This window comes from Typopeltis vanoorti, chromosome 15 (assembly GCF_054136105.1).
Source record: "Typopeltis vanoorti isolate ZY-2024b chromosome 15, IOZ_Tvanoo_1.0, whole genome shotgun sequence".
Taxonomy (NCBI): Eukaryota; Metazoa; Arthropoda; class Arachnida; order Uropygi; family Thelyphonidae; genus Typopeltis; species Typopeltis vanoorti.
The window spans coordinates 97666194-97684364 of record NC_143563.1 but is presented as its reverse complement, the minus strand read 5'-3'; the positions used below and the strand labels follow the sequence as shown (position 1 = coordinate 97684364).

Below are 18171 nucleotides of genomic sequence, written 5' to 3'. Positions count from 1 at the left end.
CATTGGTTCAGCATTGCCATCCGTTACCCTATATGGGCATCTCATATAAAATCAATCACCGTATGTGTAAGTAAAGGTGATAATCTCAAAAATATCGGACGATCTCTAGGCCACTCATTCGTGGGCGAAAGACCGTCCAAATCTCAGCGTTGGTTCTACTCAGTGAAACTCGAGTACCGAGCAGAACCGCTCACATTCCGAGGAAAATAATTCACCGGCAAGTACCCCTCAGCGTGCCGTGCCGGAGAACACTTTCCCCGAAGACTCAAAGTGCTCCCTTAGGGCAAAACCTAAGAGAGCGAACTCATTTACCCAGGATAACAGCAACAGCCGAACCTCAGTTAAACTTCATTGGTTCAGCATTGCCATCCGTTACCCTATATGGGCATCTCATATAAAATCAATCACCGTAATGTGTAAGTAAAGGTGATATCTCAAAAATATCGGACGATCTCTAGGCCACTCATTCGTGGGCGAAAGACCGTCCAAATCTCAGCGTTGGTTCTACTCAGTGAAACTCGAGTACCGAGCAGAACCGCTCAAATTCCGAGGAAAATAATTCACCGACAAAGCCCCTCAGCGGGCCGTGCCGGAGAACACCTTCCCCGGAGACTCAAAGTGCTCCCTTAAGGCAAAAACCTTAAGAGAGCGAACTCAAAAACTCATCGCCCAAGGGGGTAAGAGCAACAGCCGAACCTCAGTTAAACTTCATGGGTACAGCTTTGCGTTGCTATCCATCACCCCCAAGGGTATTAATGAATCAATCACCGACTATGTAAGTAAAGGTGAAATCTCAAAAATACGGACGATCTCTAGGCCACTCCATAGTGGGCGAAAGACCGTCCTAATCTCAGCGTTGGTTCCACTCAGTGACGGGCTCCCCGACCACTGAGCAGAACCGCTCAAATTCCGAGGAAAATAATTCACCGACAAAGCCCCTCAGCGGGCCGTGCCGGAGAACACCTTCCCCGGAGACTCAAAGTGCTCCCTTAAGGCAAAAACCTTAAGAGAGCGAACTCAAAAACTCATCGCCCAAGTGGGTAAGAGCAACAGCCGAACCTCAGTTAAACTTCATTGGTACAGCTTTGCGTTGCTATCCATCACCCCCAAGGGCATTAATGAATCAATCACCGTATGTGTAAGTAAAGGTGATATCTCAAAAATATCGGACGATCTCTAGGCCACTCATTCGTGGGCGAAAGACCGTCCAAATCTCAGCGTTGGTTCTACTCAGTGAAACTCGATTACCGAGCAGAACCGCTCACATTCCGAGGAAAATAATTCACCGGCAAGTACCCCTCAGCGGGCCGTGCCAGAGAACACTTTCCCCGGAGACTCAAAGTGCTCCCTCAGGGCAAAACCTAAGAGAGCGAACTCATTTACCCAGGATAACAGCAACAGCCGAACCTCAGTTAAACTTCATTGGTTCAGCATTGCCATCCGTTACCCTATATGGGCATCTCATATGAAATCAAGGACCGCATCTCACGGTCGATTAACAATAACGCTGACCCTATAAAATATTATATCGGATCGATGCAAAATATATGTATTTTCTTTATATAAATAATTAAAGGCCTATAAACTTATTTTTTAAAATTGTTTGGAAAAAAAAGATAAGTTTAGGAAATTTTTTATTTAGTTATAAACTATATTATATTTGACAAAAAGTTATATACTTATTTTAATCTCTACCCAAGTATAAGCAAACTGATTGTGGAGTCAACAGATTTTATATATAAGTATACATAAGTCTATACTTCGCTCACTCATGATAATAATGAGATTTTCGAGTAGCAGATTTTTTTGAGGGGAGGGGGAAACAGTAAGCGGATATTTTGTATGAATATCAACCTCCTAGCGTACTGTATGCGAACCAAACAGCGTAACATTATATTCGCGCATGCGCATTGGCTGATAATTCTTACTTGGGGGATTATTTGTGACCAGGTATTGTTCTTCACGGTAACGATGTGGCCAAGCAAGACAACCCCCGTATCAAGGCTCGCATTATACAAGTATGGTCCGATGAGCATATCTGAGCATTCCGTGTGCTCCCTCAACTGCCTAATTCTCCTGATTTAAATCCCGTCGAACATTTGTAGGATCGTGGAGAACTTATCATCCACTGGTCGACGCCAGTGCTTCGTTCGGTTGCTGACCTTCGGGACATCATTCTGTCTAGTTGGTACAGAATACTTCAAAATATCTTCAGTCATGTAGTAGAGCCAATCCCAAGATTGACGTAAGGGGTTATCTGGACCAATGGAGACCTAGCATGCTGCTATGCAGGTGGTCATAATATTTTGGCTCAGGAATGTATTTCTTTCAAAAGTAAGCTAGTAAAAACATGCTCAGTATTTAGATCTACCTTCTTTATTGGTTTGCTGTAATTATGAGATTATATGGGCCTACAGTCATGATCATACAGAAAAGCCTCTGCTGTCCACTGACTTTTTGAAGGACTATTGGTATGGTTTTCTCTTTCTTCTTCCTCTTTTTCTAGTCCACAGGCCATACGGATCAGGAATCATTTCACACAGAACTCTTTCAGCTAGGACAAATAATTATGGACAAACACTTCATTTCTGTAAAAAAAAAAAAAAAGATTCTTTGCGCTACATCCGAATTTGTGAAATGATCAATATCTCATTTCGAATGCATCCTTTTTTTATTTTTTTTAAAGAAGGTTCAAGTTTCACATTCATATACGATTACTGATTTATAGTTTTTTGGAGCGCTGCTGTTGATTTTGTAATTTTTGTTTTAATATTCCACTTGATCTTTATTTAAAATATTGACCAAGTATTTGTAATGAATAAATTCTTTTATAATTTACTTTGAAGTAGGATTTTTTTCCGCTTTTGATACAGCTCTTCCTTGGTCAGAAACTCAGATGTTTCTGACCAAAATTATGGCACATTATTTTATTATATTCTATGCATTTTTCTCCAATTATATGGAGCGTGAACGTATATGGGTTATTGTACTCCTGTTCTTCCTAAATCTAGCCTAAAAGTCCGTTTTACCAGTAAGCTACCGTAAACGATAGCTTATTGGTAAAATGGACATCTTACTCGAGGATGAAAAACATACCACAACACTTTTCAACCTTTCTTTCTGTCTTGCTTAATTTATAATCAGCAGGAGTTTCTCTTTGTCGATGCAAACGAATCTCGAAAATAGAGAAGGACGAATCTTCCATTAACTGATATTGACCACACTTACAGAGCGTTCTCTCAAACTCAAGTCTCGATATTGTTTCATAATTTCTCTGGAATGCGATGAGTGAATTAGAATAAAATGACTTTAAGTTGAGCGCATGCGTAATTAACATATTTATGTTTCTTGTTTTCATATGGCCTTTCATGAGTAACTAACTTGACTTCAGATAAACCTAATTAATGGTCACAAATAGGGAGATTAATCCTATCTATCAATATGTCAGTTGCATGTGTTCTCTCGGAAGTTTGATGGAAGAAAACCCGTTTCATGGAGGCAAAAAAGGGATGTGGTGTATTATACAGGGTTCTGCTATTGTTAGTAAACGACATTCATCATGTTTCACACACACACACACACATAATATGCTTTTCGGTGGTATACTAGAAGGGCAACTCATAGCAAAGGTGGCCCAAGCTCCATAAAATTTCAAATTTCAAACTAATGCAATATTTATTTGCTTAAATTGATGTAGAGTACTTAGAGTTTTAAAAGATTACTGGATATGATATAATTTGTTATATATAATATTACATATAATATATAATATTATATATAATCTTAAATCAAATAATATACTACATTAAATTTTTTTAAAGTTTTATATTATTTTATAACATTTTAAGTTTTAAAGAAATTGACTAATGCACCTTTGTTTTATTAATATATGATGTTTTATATATTTTAGAAAAGCTCATGTGGAAAGCGTAGGGCATTGTTTACTATGCTATTATTGATGATGTTGTCTCTCTCGCTTCATGACTAGAGCTTAGTGAATTAATTCACACAATCATTCCTTCGGAAATAATAAGGTTATTATTTTTATTATTATGTTTGATTTAAGGTCATTTTTGTTGCTTTTTTGAAGCATATTCACAGGTAAACTTGAAAACATTTACATTAATCATCTCAGTAATTGGCATACGGAAAAAGGGTTGTGTAGAATGTGAATTTCTATCTGTTTAAAATCAAGGCATTCTCTCGCCATTACGTCAAAGTGAAACAATGTCAGCAGTGGTTTTCGCTATTACGAATATTGTTACTAGGCTTAATAATGATAAAATGTAAATAGAATCAGAATCATATATTGGCAGTTTAAAACATTATGTTTATTGATTAAATAATGTTGCTCTCAGTTCGTTTCTACTTCCCGAGGTGGACTTATTAATAAAGGCCCACAGATTTACTTATTTGTATAACAACGGGAGTTATACCGGTTAACTGCGGAGTGATGAAAGGCGTTCTTCGTAATGATCTTTCAAGAAGCAACCTTCCATTGTTATCGTCAAAGGTAGGCAGATAGTACGCAGTCTGAAAATTCATTAATCAAACCTCTTTGAATTTAAACGCCTTTCTACCTCTTATAACTTAATAAATAGGCTTTCAAAGATCATTCGGCTATAAAGACCCACCTTCTTTCCAGGCCTGTTTGAGCATCCGAAAAAGATTAATTTAACCCTATTTGGCTTCGTGCTATAATCTGTAGGTAGCTTGTGTGAAAACGATTAAAACTAATCATCCTCCTCCCACTGCCTCCTTAAATGAAAATTATGGCACGTTTCTTGCTGTAGTGACAGCCAAAGTGTGAAGTACATCACATGAAATTCTCTGGAAACCATTTATTTTGCGTCAAAAAGGAATGGCACACTACGTGAAATGCTTATAATAGAAGATTTATTACTCTTCCGTCACATTTACCAACACACCGCGTAACGGGATTTCGATTTATAAATCTTTTGCACGACACAGAAAAAGAAAGCCAAGTTGCGACTAAGGATAGACTGCCACCTATCGGCGAAAAGTTGAACTATTCCCGTTATTTTTCCCCAAAGAGTAAAAAAATATTTGCGAGATCAAAATGGGGCATTTAATCTAATGTAAATGTTTATAATTTTTAGAATATAAATCTGCATTTTGTAGATATATATATATATAGCATTTGATTTATTTTTCGTATTGTAAATAACCATCTAGAGTTGTGTGCATTTATAGAAATTATATATTTTAATTTAAGTTCACTAGTTTAAATTTTAAATCAACTTAAACAATATTAAGTGAATATTAACGATTTACTTATTATTTTTATTAGTCTTTTATAAAGTAATAAAAAATAAAATTCTTCGATTTATTTTTTAAAATTATATTGGCCAATATTTATTAGGTAATCAGATATACTAATTTTTATTTTTTTTAACATATTGATTTACAGTGATTCAAATTAGTTAAAAAGTAAATCAGATAGCGATCATAAAATCTTATAAAAATCTTTTTAAGATCAGTTTTAAAGTCATTTGTTGTAAAGATCGTTTCAATGATCATTTTAAAGTGCTTTGTTATTTATTTATAGAATATTTTTACTATTATGTAAATTATATAAAGTTAGGGAAGTCGCATGCGTTTACTTGTATAATTAAGGAATTTAAAACGATAAGTAATTAATTTATACATTTTGGGACAAATATTTATAGTACGGCATAGTTACAACAGCATTATTAAAGACACAGAATACAAACATCCTTCTACGCTTCTTAGTTCGGATTAAATCATTGTACCGTGCTAAGATGACCAAATTAAGAAACCGTAAGACGGTATCGACTTATGTAGAAGTCAATCACGTCTTTTCATTTCTTTCACCACCTCAGAATGTCACGGCTTGATCCCTTTTACGTTTTTCTTCTCATGTTTTTAGCTTATCTACTAATTAGCTGCATCATGTAAATTAACTGTCGACACTGTCAGGAGCGCCCCCAAGCGGAAGTGAACAAGTTTGCATAAACTCCTTCGTTCACAAGCCGTAACCTTAATTAGGTGAACCTGGAGAAAGAGGTGATGGTTTCTAAAGACTGTCTGACTCGCCAGATGATGGATCACCTCGGTAGGAACTCATTGAAATGAAGCATTACACGTGGAACGTCGACTGCAAATCCCGCAAAGTGTCACTGTAATACCAGGACAACACGGTTACTTTCCACTACGGCTACACTCTCTCTCTGGTAACGGACACTAGGTTATTTACATATCTCCCATGTCGAGCCTGCTGTGGGCTTGCTAACATCCCCAAAAGTTACCTTCTAACATACAAGATTGATTGCATAATTATAGTCTCAACTGGTGCACACGACACCCTTTTTCTTTACTATTGTTGGCATGACAGCAAAGCTTAACCAACCTGAAAATGCACTGCATCCGCCATGGCGAAGGATCACTTGCCCTTTAAGAATACTATGTTTATTAATAATATATTTATTTCCCCTCTTTCCTAATCTATTTCGGTAAGGGCTGTTCTCGCATCGCAAAGGGGTTGGGGAACAGTTCTACTTAGATGTCGGTAACTTATCTTAGATGAAGACAGACAGAGAATTTCTTGTTACTTTCAAGTTGTCTTCAGAGCATTCCACGCTGAATAAACTAGACTTTTTAGCTTAGTTTCTATTTCAATTATTCAAACATTATCAAGTTTCTATCCTATGACACTTTACTTAACCGTCTCTTTTAAAATTGTAGTCAATCTTGTCTTGCTGAGTGATGAAGTTAGGTTGGAGATAATTCTAAAATGTGTCTGTTGTAAATAAATGGAGTAATATAGCAAAGAGAAGTTAATTCACTTATTATTATAAATGAGCTTGCTACTGCTACGTATATGTAACCTAAGAATATCATGGATCACTAAAAGGTACAAGAAATCAAACTTTTTGATTCCTAAGTATAACTTACAACAGGTTTATTCGACTTACACACAAAAAAATACAATTAAGATGGTTTTTTTTTCTTTTTTGCTAGATGGGCGAAGCAAGAATGCTTTCATATTCCCCGTTATCTGTGGAGGACAATGTAAGGATAGGGTGTTATTGAACTATGAGCTCTGATCATAGCAGGAGATTAACAGCAGTAGCCGAACCTCAGTCAGAACTTCATTGGCTACAGCATTGTCATCCATTACCCTCCCTGGGCACCCATTTTAGTCGCCTCGCATGAAATGCATTGGAGCTATTCTTATCCCGGCCACCACACGGGGACAATTAAAAGCGTTCTTTTAATTGTCTGGGATTACAACTTTAACTAAAGTCCTAAAAAGGACTGGGAGATGGACTGAGTCTTAACTCTTTATCCTGCCATCTGAATGGAGAAAATCTGTGTGAGTGGGGTGTTATTGAGCTAAAAGCTCTAGTCATGGTTGGGTAACGGCAATAGCCGAGCCTCAGTTGAAACTTCATTGGCTACAGCATTGCCATTTGTTACCCTGGAAGTCCTAAAAAGGACTTTTCTTTTCCAATTAAGATGTCCTTAAAAGGACTGGCTTAAAAGGGCGAAGCAAGAATGCTTTTCGTCTTCCCCGTTATCTGAAGAGGACAGTGTAGGGATAAGGTGCTATTGAGCTATTAAAGCTCTGATCATGGCAGGAGGGTAACAGCAATAGCCGATCCTCAGTTAGAACTTCATTGGCTATAGCATCGCCATCAATTACCCTCCCTGAATACCCATTTTAGTCGCCTCGTACGACATGCATGAGCTACATTGGTGCTATTCTTATCCCGGTAACCACACGGGGAGCAATTAAGATATATATATATAATACACATCTTAATTGCTTTCCGCCGGGATAAGATGTGTGCGAACATTTAATAATTATATTATTCTTATTTGTTTTTTTTTACTTAATTTTTATTTTTAATTTAAATTAATTTTATTTTAATATTTATTTAGTTTTATTTATCTATTTAAAGTTTTATTTTAAATTTTTTATATATTTTTATTCTGTTTTCTTTACTGTACACCGAAATCAATAAAAACAAGCGCCATCAATTGCTAGCACTGCGCACAACAATATAATGGTTGAAAGCAGTATTATATTGTTATGCGCAGTATTGTTCTATAGCTTGCATTCTAAAAATGCCATTTTCAGAATGGAAGCACAATTGACGTAAGTGTCGGTTGTCTGTTATTTATTGCTAGCAGTTATCAGTAATGTAAGTAATAGTATTAAGCGCTATTTATTTTTCCATACAACGGTTCATCCGGGAAGCATTTTTTACAGGGGATTTTTTCTTTTTTTGCAATTTTTTTTTTGTTTTGAAATGTGCTCATGAAATCATTCGTATTTCATAAAGTACTTCGTCAGCACATTTTTTGTTTCTTTTTATGAAATAAAATATACATTAATTTAAATAGGACGAAAATTAAGAAACTATTCTTCCTTACAGTTTTTCACTACATAATTAGGCTACCAGGAAGGGACAGATGTTGATTTGACAGACACAGAAAGATACACGCCAAAACACAGCACATTTTTTAAGCCCAAACTAGAACCAATTATGGCGATAAGGACTCCATCTGGAGTGTATCATTATGCAGCCATAGGATGACGGATTGTTGCGTTGTTGGAAAAACAGATGTCGTGCTGTAATTAAAGCTGATTTTGTATCTGTAGAAAAGAGAGCATCTGTTTTATACATAACTACATCTCGTAACACACAGTCCAAAATATGAAGAATTCACGTCAATAAATATAAATTAAATTATTAATAATTTTTCTTCGAAAGAATATTTTTTACATTAAATTAAAATGCTGGTGTACTATTATAAGGCATAATTATTTCATAAATATACTAAATATATTTATAAATTTTCTTTAGTTTTATTAAAATTTAAAGAAGTCACTTTATTCTATAGCGAACTTTGGCTTATATTGACCTGTGTATGTGACAAAGGAAGTCGATTTATACATTGTCATTAACCAACAAGCAGGCCTCATGAAGGCAACGTGTTAATTTAGAAGCATTTTCAACTTCAACTAACAGCCCATTAATTACTCCCGTATAGTGTTTACTTCCCACATTCACCACCTTACTGGTAATTCACAAAATACGTGATTTTCGCATACATTTATCTAGTTTGCATCCGAATAGCAAAATGAAAGAAAAAAAAAGGAAGAAAAGTAGGCTTATCTATGCGAGTTTGGTCTCATTATTAGTCTCATGAATGCAGCCTTCATTGCCAATCGCCGTGCGCTATAAACTAGGCTGTGTTCTCTATATGATAAATGTTCCCTGTGACGAACACCTATGATTAATGGATTTGCCTTATTCCAGTTTGGTTGGATGTCAAGTAAAAGTATATTACGAGGCATCGACACGTGAATATTAGATAACATTAGTGCTGCTCCCTGGTGGCAAATCATCATCCGTGGCTAATTTATTTGCTGGTCGATGATTAAACTGCACGTCGTTAAAGTGAAGGTTTAAACTGTTTGGATGCAAAATGTGTTTATTTCTGTACGATTCATCACTTTATAATCCTTTTTAGAAACCCTTTATAGTATATCATGTTCCGCTTGATTGTAGAAGAGAGTTTGATTTAAGCGTTTAAAGTTCTACCAGTAAAGCTTATTACAAAAAGAGGCTTCTATGACATCTTATTTGTGTACAAAATTTTCTTTTTCTTTTTATTTCTTTCTTCTACTTTGAACACAGTTTTTTTTAAAGTCTTCGTATACATTTTTTTCTTCATTATTCTACAACTTTTTCTTCTCTTGGAGTGCAACTTTTTCTTTGTGTACAACTTTTTTCTACTTATTTGTATACGGAGTTTTCTTTTTCTGTCGGTTTGCTTCATCTTTGTGTGCATCTATTCTTATTGTTCTTTGTGTACACCTTTATGTGCATCTACTCTTCTTTTATACTTGGTGTACGCCTTTATGTGTACATCTACTCTTTTATTCTTTATGTGCATCTATTCTTATTGTTTTCTTTGTGTACACCTTTATGTGCATCTACTCTTATTTTTATGTGCATATATTATTGTTCTTTGTATACGCCTTTATGTGCATCTACTCTTCTTTTATACTTGGTGTACACCTTTATGTGTATCTACTCTATTATTCTTTATGTGCATTTATTCTTATTGTTCTTTATGTGCATCTAAACTTCTTTTATTCTTTGTGTACATATATTTATCTTCTTCTTTTGTATGCATCTCTTTTATATGCATCAGTTCCTATTCTTTGCATGCATCTCTTTTTTTTTTTCTTTATGCTATCTATTCTTCTTCTTCTTGTTGTTCTTTGTGTACAACACACACACACACACACACACACACGGAAAGAGAGAGAGAGCGCTACTAAAGTTTCGATATCCCAAAATGCCCGAAATGATATTTTTTTCTACTGTCATTTCCTAGTTGTATTCTTCACTGTATTCAAAAGAGATTAACTTGACTTTCTCTTCTTCCAATACAACGCAACTTTTATATTAGCATCTTTGTTGCAAGACTCACTATTCACTCTGCACATTAGCAATCTTCCTATAAAGAGTTGAATTTTTCTTCGTCATCCTTGTCCAATAAACACTTTATACTCTATTATGGCTTGACAGGTTTAGGTTTTTATCTGTTAAAATATATTTGTTATCAGAACTAAGTTTATAGTTGCCTGTCGCATTTCGTGTTTATCAAATTTGCTGTCACGGTTTGTCTCACAGATGGCGATTATTCACACGTCTTCTATCCCCCCAAGTACAGGGAAGCAACACAAGAAGATTGCTCTAAGAAAGCAATGTGTGCTTTGAGCTATAAATGATTATCGTTAATCCTTAGGCCTCGTATTGCTTGATACGTCTCAAATAGGACAGCTATAAAGTCTGCGAATTATTTCTAAATGTTGCTGCGGTTTCGTATTTTGTTATCGGCAAATTTTATTAACGAGACACACAAGAAATAGATAACATTAATCTGTGAAGAAGAAGATGATGATAAGGGAAGATAGGAACATCTGATGAGCGACTATCCGTTAGATTTCAGGCACTTGATGGTTGCTTGAGTCCATGTATGTGCGTGCACTTTAAGTTATCATTAACGACACGTTTATTCTTACGTACTGGATAGCTAAGAACGATTCGTCTATAAACTGCATAATGCTGTTTTCCTAGTTGTATATCCCAACTGACCCCGTCAAAAAAAAAAAATAAAATAAAAAATTCACATGTAATCCCACTTAGATGGATTCAGAAATCCATCTATAAATAGCTAAATTCTTCTTTATAATTTCTTGTCTGAGCTTGGCGTAAAGCCAATTGCTAGCCAGTAACTTGGTTTTGAATTTGCACTAATTCGAAGAATGAAGCGAGAATCCGTTTTTATCTGATAAAATAGAGCCTCCGCAGCTCAGTCGGCATAGACGAAGCCCTTTGGTCCGAAAGGCCTGGATTCGATTTCCATCCACGTGAGGAACCTTTACCTGGTTCTTTCGGCTAAAGGTGAGTTAGCCTGTAAAATCTGATAAAATAGATTTTTAACAGATTGAACTTCGAAAGTGATGAATCCTAGGGTAACAATAGTTGAAATCCCCCCCCCCCCACACACACACAAATAGAGGAAAACATTGCGACTTTTTGATATGATAAAAAAGGAAATCAGTTTATGAGGTAAATTAGATCCAAGATTATTTTGGACGTCTCTCATAACATGCTTTGGACCGAGCATGCTTAAAATCTATTAAGTTTGATGTGGTGGGATATCTACAAAATATACCACACACTTTGTGTCGATTTTTTTTTTTTTTTCTGGCTGCAGGGAACTATTAGGTGGATGATGAATTTCATCACCGGTGTGAGCTCACAATCCCTGCTTATTAGAAGCCTCAATTAGCTTGAAAAAAAAGAAATTCCATGTTTAATCTATAAGAGAGCAGAGTTTCCGGACTATACAAAAAATGAAATAAATAAATAAAAGAATATAAAATTTTAAGCCTTCGATTGGTATTAATGTACTATAGATTCACAACCTTTCATGGTTGGGAATCACGTTTCTGGATCTGCTACTAGAAGCGAAATATGGGCATCGGAACATGCTCGTTGTCTGCATTAATCATTGCCGCTTTTTTTTTTTTTTTTTTCCCATTACGTTGTATCTACTGTATTACCTTTCGCGTTATTTCTTGTCTCTCTCTATAAGAAGTTCTGATTGGTGCAATCACAACGCACGATAAGGTTTCCAAACATTGGAAGAAACTGTGTGCATTACCCTCTAAGTTCTTATAATCAGGGATCGTTTTTGCACATTCACTGTTGTTATTCTCTTTCTATTCGGCAATTAACGCAATTAATGATTCCCTTTCTAACCTTTCACCCGAAAAACAAATTTAAAATCTCTTTTATTCCTCTGTAATTCTCGCATTCCTAATTAATGACTTTTAGCCTTCAGTGGTTAAAAGTTAAAAAAAAAAAAAAATCGCGAACTTTGCTCATTCGGAAATGGGTGAATGAATGAATAATATATTTTAAAAAGTTCCCCCTTCCTCTCCTTTGTTTCGTAAAATAATCTCCCTAACACGTGCGAACGTGCTGGCTCTTCGTAGGAGCGTCTTACAAATCCTGTGGCGCGATCAACAAGGCTATTGCAGAGCGATAAAACCACTGCCGTCCGAGCAGCTTGTACTTGTAAAGGAATAAAAGGATGACGGATTGCAGCCACAAGACTTCCCTGCTCCCAGCTCGTCTCTTAGTGGCAGGAGGTCCGAAATATTGCACCGATAACTGCTATCAAGGGCCACACTAGTTGTTTCCGCTTGTGCCCAGGCCGACCCACAAGATATAAATTTTCGGAAGGCTCGTGGGATGATAAACGTGCTGAGCGTGCCGGGAAGACTGGCCGCTTGCTTCTACTGTTTGCTCACGTCATCGAGGGCCCATTCTTCACTCGGAGCACGTGGCTACTCCATATTTTACTTCCACGTGCCTTTCTTGTTTGGCAGCTCCAACTTGTACTGGAAATAAAAAAAAAAAAAAAGAAAGAAAGAAGAAAACACGCGCAAAGAGAGCGTTCGACGTTGTTTAAACAACGATGTCTCGTGCCAACTGGATTTGTTCAGATTGTTGGGGGTATCTGGAAGTTGTGCGAAACGAAAGAAAGCAAACTCGTGACACGTCTTTTAGTAGCGATGTCGTTTGGGGCCGAACACTCGTGCTTGCAGTGTGTGTGTGTGTTTTAATGACACTTGTTCTGCAGCAAATACGCTAATTATAAGTATCCCACGTTTCTTTTTAACTTTGTTTCTTGATCCGTAGAATAGATTTATCGATTTATTTCATCTTTAACCAATCTGTGATAGTAATTGTACTATAGTGTAGATAATACTTGCAATCTTTCGCGTTTAGAATTATTAGAAAACATTGGTGAAATTAATTTGAATCATCTACACACTCATGTGTTATCAATTTTGCAACCTCTGGAGTGTAATGTCGATATGCCATAGTTTGTATAACAAATCAACATTATAGACCAGTGTTCTGGGACTGCATATAACAGGTTTTCGAACCTTTATTTTGAAATACTAAAATCGTATTCCAATTTGAAAAAAATACAGTATATCCAGAAAATGACTATACCTATAAAGATCATAATGAAAAGAAAAAGGTGTGTTTTATAAAACTCATTAATTTTTCAAAATATTTTCTAAATAACTAGAACAGCTTTTAAATTCTATGTTTAATTTCCATTTTAAAAGAAATGTTTAATTTTATGCATCAATAAATTGCTATTTCATTTTACTTTATGATCGTTCCCAAATCCATCGTGGCGCCATCTTACGTCGGGTAAGCTAGTACGATCAGTGAAGAATAACGAACAATAATATGCCATGATTCATTAAAAAAAAAAGTTGAAGATGTTTAATCTCCATCGAGAAACAGGACAATTTATAAGCTTTATACTAGTTCGAAATCACAAGTTTGAACTATAGTTTAAATGAAGCAGATTTTTATTAAAGGAATTTTTCCATCAGGTGGTGCATTATCAATATTATTTGTTCATTATTACACATTAGTGATATTTAATAAAAAAAATGACTTCATTTATGCACTTTAATTAACTTGAATTAGCCTAATTAGTCATTGATTAACATCATAAAAAAGAAAGGGTGTTATGAGTAAAAATGTGTAGCTAGGAATTGTAAGAAAATAAAATTATTTATTGATTGTATTTTTAATGATTTTTTGTTTTGTTTGTTTATTTTATAGAATTTACCAGAAAACGAGAGAGAGGGGAGGAGTTGGGTGAGTTGTTTGGAATTCCTGCTGAAATAACTTAAGCTATAAGGCCATAGTGTGTCTGAAAATTGAACCTGATCTTTTGGCGGTTTTGCCTATTTTGTGGGGTGAAAAACCCACGTTTTAGGAAAGGGGAGACTACTTCATTCTCTGGATGAGACAGACCAACTCACTTTCACTCGAAAAGTTCTTAGAAAGGTTCTTTATGTCTTAGATTGCACTTAATGTTAAAAATTCTGATTGTATTTCCCCCCCCACACAGACACACTTCATTAGCCCCCTTCTGTTTTGTTTTATTTGTGTTGTTATTTATTAGTCTTAATCTATTGCCGTTGATAGTTTCTTCGCTTTCCAAGTAGCATGGTATCAAGTTGAATTCACAAACATCTACTGTGGCATTGATCATTGATTACGTGGCATTTATTAATTTTATATATAATCTAATATTTTATTAAGAATTTAGCAATAAGTCAGTGCTCTAAATACATGAAATTATCTTTTCGATTTATAATTATGGAGGAATTTAGCAATGCATGACGTAGCCAGTTAAGCATTCCATGTTCCCTGAACATACGTATAGAATTTCGAGGGTTGCTAGTCTCCGCTGGCCAACTCCTACCACCCCGCTCTGATACGTCTCTCTTTCTAAGCAGTTAAAAGCCATGTTCACAATCCATAAAATTAGCAAATGTATAACTGAATTGTTTAACTTACTGATATGTATATATATCGTTTACTTTTTTTAAATATTTAATTTAGTGACTGTTTTTAATTTATTTATATTTATCAGTTTGCTTTTAAGTAGCATTTAAAATATTATTTTCATTTTTCATAATTTAACTATTCGCTATGATAGTCTCGTGTATTTATATACGAGGGGGAGCTGAAAAGTTCTGATAAACACCTAGAACAAAAATGATATTAAAGCAACTGATATAACCACAAGAAAGGACATATCTTAAAACCCTTTAACCCCATGTTTCATCAAATTGTAATAATTTGTTCTTTTTCTTTTAGGATATATAAAGACGTCATTTCCTTCATAGTGATTATCACAACTTTTCAGCACACACTCGTATAGTTTTTTAATATAAAATGTTTATTTATATTTTTCATCGTTTATTTAATCATTGTCATTAATATTTATGATAATGAATTGCATAAATTAAAGTAATATTAATCATTACTTCACCGTAAACGTATAATAAGCAATTTAATATTCGTATTAATGCAGTCAGTAAATTGGATATTTTATATTTTTGATCCTTTCATTAAAATATAGAACAAAAAAAAAAGTCTTTAAACAAGAAATATTTTAAATCCATTCATTAGGTTTCCGTATTAACGATTGCAAATTCTATTTCTTTCCACACCTTGTTAAAATAAAGTGAATTACAATAACAAGAAAACAATGAATTGTTTGGTTGATTTATTAATCCTCGCACGCGCGCGTTCTTACATAACAATACTTTGCTGGCTGACTGACAAGGACTTCACAAACGACAACCAGATGGAGTTGTAAGCACCTTGCCACCGAGAACAGAAGAATGTCTGTAGGTTAATGACTTGCCCTCGACCAGCCTCAGCGTCCTCACTGGCGCCTATCACTTCATTAAGTCTGGAGTGATAGGACTGCGTGGATTTTTTTTTTTTTTTTTTTTTTTTTTTTCCCTCTTGCTTAAATACTTTTCTGTGGAGTCTGCGATAAATGTGCAGCACTGATAAACTTATTCAGAAAGTCGAGAAAAAGTTGAAGATAAAAGTGCACAAGTATCGGAGGTTAAATGTGTGATTGGATCTAACTTGCTACCCAACTAGGAATCGGCTTTTGTAACTACAACATTTCATGGCAGAAAGGTGTAATCCGAACGAGGGAATAAACTAAGAGACGCATCATAAGGACAGGATGCTATAAAAACGGGATGTGACAAAGTTACGGATCTTAACGGAGTTTACTGTCGGCATAAAAATATACGTTTGCATCTGACTGCGAATTATTGCAGTTGTAAAATTAATGAGTCGCAATTTCTCCTTACATTTTTCTCATTTTTCTTTCATTTAATTTCATTTCACTCTTTCCATCGTTTTTTTTTTTTTAGTTTTTATATTCATTCACCTGCTGGTTATGCGCACATATTTTCTTTTTTCCGTTATGAACTTTGACCTCTCAACCCGCTGTGAACTATTAAGTTTCATGGATATTATATCTAGATCAGGATATCAAACAAAAGTAAAAAATGGATCCGATCTACTAAGAAATTTCGAGTCTATTCCCCCCCCCCTGAAAAAATATTTCGATCCTTTATCACAAAATAAAATAAAACTTTCCCCTTTCCCAAGCTTGCTGGGCCTCCTTCCAAATGGCTTTGCTGACTTCTGTCATCCTGACATTGGCGATCTCAAAATTATTCTTAAAAAAAATTCATCGTCGTATGTTAGTTTTTCATACCTTCTTATATCTAAAGAAATTGTCTCCAGGTTATCTTCAATAAAATATTCCTGATTCCACGACCCCACAACCCATGTCTGTTTAATGCTCTCCGTTAAACGACTAACTCAGCTACAAAAAAAAAAAAAAAGTATTTGACGCCGTATACATTTATGCTTTCTCAGACCATCCCCCCCTACCAGTCTGACGTCGTTAATCCATTCCGACGTTATTAATATTGAACACCGTCAGCCATGATTGTTCATAATTCAATTTGCCATTAAAGAGTATCTATTGTGCGTCCCAAACGTGATTTTAACGTTGACTCTGATTACTGTTATTTGAGGCACCTCTGTAGCTGTACACCCGGTTAATCACTATTGATGACTTCCAAGGCAGAGATATCAGTTAATGCGTAGTCTTATTGGCCTTTTTCTATTTATCTCTTTTTCCCCCCTCTCTTTACAGGTCCAAGCTACGTGAAGACAAGGGAAGAAAATGTATCTACAATCCTGACAGCTAGTTGGTATTCTTTTTTTTTTTTTTTGCAAACATCAATGCCAAAGAGACTCGAATATGTTTAAAGAAATGAACAATCACATGCAACAGTGGAGGAGAGGTAAACTGGTCTGGATAGCAGCGCCGCCAGTGGGAAAACGTTGAAACTGTTATTGACGTCCGTGAATGCTTGATGCTGATTCTTGCTTTGTGATATTGTTATGTAAACGCTGGAGTTTGTTATTAAAAATTCACTAAATATAAGCAGCATTCCTAAGTTTCACTATAAGTTTGATTGTACGTATATAATGGTCATCAATGTAGGCTGTATTACTCCAAATTCTTGGTTGTTTGGCAGATGTGACCAAGTCGCTTGCTAATGCGTAATAAACAATAATAAAAAATAAAAAAACATTTATAAAAAGTAAAGTAAAATTTGATTTCCGATAAAAAAAAATAACTGCACAGAATTTAAAATTTTTTTGTTCGATTAAAAGTTAATTTTTTGAAAAAAATAATTTGAAACCTTTCAATTTTTTAAATACACTAATTTAAATTATATTCCGCTATTTCATTGATTATAAAGGTACATTTCGTACATTGGAGGAGATGCGGTGATTAATACCCTTGGAGGGTAATGGATGGCAATGCTGTAGCCAATGAAGTTCTAACTGAGGCTCGGCTATTGCTGTTTCCCTCCTGCCATGATCAGAGCTTTAATAGCTGAATAACACCTTATGCCTACACTGTCCTCTACAGATAACGGGGAAGATGAAAAGCATTCTTGCTTCGCCCCTTTAAGCCAAGTATATATATATATATATATATATATCTTTATAATTATATAAGGACAGTGATTATAAAAGATAATTAATATAATTATCTTTATCCAGTTGAAGACATAGACAGGAACTTATTTAAATATTTTCTTCACTTTTGTAGTTTATGATTACCTTCATTCTGTGAAGCTAACTATGATAAAGC

At 35.1% G+C, this 18171-nt stretch overlaps 1 long non-coding RNA gene across 3 annotated transcripts in view; it reads left to right on the top strand.

Moving 5' to 3' along the window:
- LOC150099016 (uncharacterized) overlaps positions 1–17378 on the top strand; it is a 255067-nt gene extending 237689 nt beyond the window's left edge. For 2 of the 3 annotated variants that reach the window (XR_016549509.1, XR_016549510.1), the window contains 2 exons: positions 3911–4034; positions 17158–17378. This is a non-coding gene — a long non-coding RNA (uncharacterized LOC150099016). Of the gene's footprint in view, positions 1–3910; positions 4035–14231; positions 14268–17157 lie in introns of all 3 variants that reach the window. The other variant, XR_016549508.1, reaches the window with a different exon arrangement.
- Positions 17379–18171: the final 793 nt, after the last annotated feature.